The sequence below is a fragment of the Anas acuta genome, chromosome 1 (assembly GCF_963932015.1).
Source record: "Anas acuta chromosome 1, bAnaAcu1.1, whole genome shotgun sequence".
In the NCBI taxonomy this organism is placed as follows: Eukaryota; Metazoa; Chordata; class Aves; order Anseriformes; family Anatidae; genus Anas; species Anas acuta.
Genome location: NC_088979.1, coordinates 90041855 through 90044931, shown reverse-complemented (window position 1 = coordinate 90044931; position 3077 = coordinate 90041855).

Below are 3077 nucleotides of genomic sequence, written 5' to 3'. Positions count from 1 at the left end.
AAACTACCGCTTTGGTATGCCAGTTAATCAGAATGTACTGCAGAGAAATCAATACGAGGATAATCTCATTTGCTACTTATTTCTGGCTCGTATTTTCACAGGCTTTGAAATGTGCATTTCATCAATCATCTAGTCTGGAAAGGAACGGTATGATTTTCAGCACTTCTGCTATTTTTGCCTGCAAAATATTCAAAATTGTTTCTGCAGAAGCTATGGGCAGCAGTGGGGGACATTTATTGAAAGGAATTTGGAACAATGGATCGCTAGTGGTTAAAATAAAAATGGAAATTACATTCTGGATTCAGGAGGTAAATGACTATTGCATTTACAATACATTGGCATTTTGCATGTCTGAACTATCCCTGAGTAGATGCATTTTGGAAATGTTGAAAGCTGGCTGTCTTTTGAAACCGATGGAAAATGCAGATTCGGGATCCTGATTTTATGCTAATGTAAATAGGTGAAGGAGAATACCAGTTTGTTGAAACAAGGGAATTAGCATGTGAATGGGGAGTTTGGGGCTTCTCCCTCTTGTAAAGGCAGCTTTCAAAATAGACACTGGGATTTAAATCACACTGTGATTTTTCTCTTTTCATATCCCTAAATCATGTTACTTGTAGTGCAGTAACAGCCTTTGAGCCTGTATTCCACTGGGCTACTGGTCCTGTAATTTTAATTAATAGCAATAATCTGCAAACCTAACCATCAGTGAAATGGCCTCTTTTCTCTGCCCCTTCCTAACTTCTTTTGGATCTCAGTTTCAGTTTTCAGGACTGATAATTATAAAAACACTTAAAAAGCAAGAATTTGGGTGGGAGACCAGCCTAGACTCCCTCCTTCCTCTTGACAAAGCCTCTTAAAGGATGGCCCTGCCAGCCTCGCCAGAGAGGCTGTGCTTGATGGGGATATATTCCTCACGAACAAAAGGAGCTGGCAGCAGCACGTTGCTGAGTAAGCCAGATTGCAATGACACAGGAGAATTAGTGCCTACTGAAGGGAGAGGACCTGTGAAGACAGATTCGGGAATGTTTCCAGCACAAGCAGTTATCCGTGTGCCTCAATACACACAGGTCGAGCCTCCTAGTCACACACTGTAATATACCAAGCCACCCGCAGCACACACTATGATTTTGTTTGCTCATGTGAGGTAAAAGCTCAGGAATCTCTGCTGTGAATGTAACCATAATGAAAGCAAGCTTTCTCCTTCTGAGTTCCTCCTCTCCCTCTCCCTCACCTCCATTCCTGGAATTAGCCATGGAAACCTGCCCTGCGTTTGAAACGCCTGTTTGCATTTGTGCGACGGTGTGTGTGTTTGCTTTCCTTCATTGCATTTTATTTGCCTTTGATTAATGATTAAAACAAAACAAAACCATTGTGGCTGTTTTTAAGTGCCTCCTTCAGCAGAGGGGAGAACTTGCAGTAAGCCTGCTCTGGTGGCACAACTCCTGCTGCTGCTGCCAGCACCACTCGGGACGTGCAGAGTGCGGCCCCGCTCCAGGGCTGAGTCCTGGCAGGACTCAGCTGGGGATGCTTTGGTCTGCAAGTCCATTCACGTTGAGTTGGGAACAAGATTTTGCTTATAATACGGAGATTTTTCAGTCGTAGTCCTCTGACTTGTTGGTAATTATGGTAGGCTTCGCTTTTAATGATGTAAAACTGTTTTGAGCTCCATAGCAATGGGATGCTCCGACTTCAGTGGCTAAAATCCACTTCTGCTGTGCTGCCGTTTGGAAAGGTGGCAGGAGGTGCAGCTAGATGATTCTGCTTTAAAGATTATAAAGCTCTTCTTCCTCCTGTCAATGACAATATTTGCCTTTCTGACTAAATCACTGTCTTCTTGATGGAATAGCTGCTTTGCTCCTAACAGGAAATGTAAGTCACTCAATAAAACAAGTGTTTACAGTTATAAGATTACAAATGTTGTTTGTTTTTGTATGTTTTTTTGAATGGATGAGATGTGTACTTGTCTTGATTGCCCTACTGGGCGATAAAAGTTCTCTAATCAGTTCAGTGAAAATCTTGATTGGTACAGGACTGCTGTTGTTGCTTCTTTGTAATGAGATGTAGCATCTCCCCAAAGGATTTATTATCAGACATCTATAATCTTCTCAAGAGAAGGCAATTTAAGAGGTAACTGGTGGGAAAAAACATGCCATTTTCCAGTTCAGTTTGCTTTGACCTTTGTTTGAAGGCAGGAACTGGTGCCACATTCCTACATCTGCTTTACATATGGCTCGATTTAAATGAGCTCCCGCCTGACGTCTGAATAAGAGAATCAGAAAGCTGCCACCACACTTAGAGTCAGGCTGTGCTTAAAGAAGAGGGGCTGCACTACAGCTGAGCAAACCCCACGCTGGAAGGAAGGGCTTTCCTCTCACCCTGGGTCTCTCACAGCCCTGGAAAGGACCTGTAACCTCCTCTCTTCCCTGGTCTGGCAAGGAGCGGGGATGTGGGAGCAGTTCTCTGCTTCTGCGGGTTGAGCTCCCTACACCAGCACTCCCTGAATTTGGGCTCGTGCCCACTGCAGGGCACAGAGGCAGCCCCGGGGAAAGAGAGGAGGGGGGAAAGCCTCCCACTGCTTGCTGCATGTTTTTGGCATGGCGTGAGCCTGATACAGCTGCAGGTACTGGCTGTTTTCTCAGACCGAGGATCAAAATTGGATGGAATTGCAAAGTCCAGCCTTTTGTGAGCAGCACTCCATAACAGCTCAGCACTGGCTTATCTAGGGCTGTTAGCCAAGGAGTGCCCTTTGATTCTGAGCACTAGCAAGCCAACCAGGCAACTTCAGCCAGGGCCAGGCTGCAGATTCTTCCTCAGAGCTGCCTTGGCTTCTTCCCTTCCCTGAACTTGTTTGCCAAGACATGTCTTAAGCCATTTTCTGGATCATGAATGTTGTTCTTTGGAGTTCCTTACGATCGGCTCCATGTGGCAAGGCAGAACAGTGTGCTGTACTGAGCTGACCATTTCTCATGCACTCCTCCCACATCCTGCAATCATACATACTTATACCGAAGTGCTTCATATTTGTCTTTGTCTCTCCATGAACCTACATCAAATCGTAAAGATGAAATAGAATG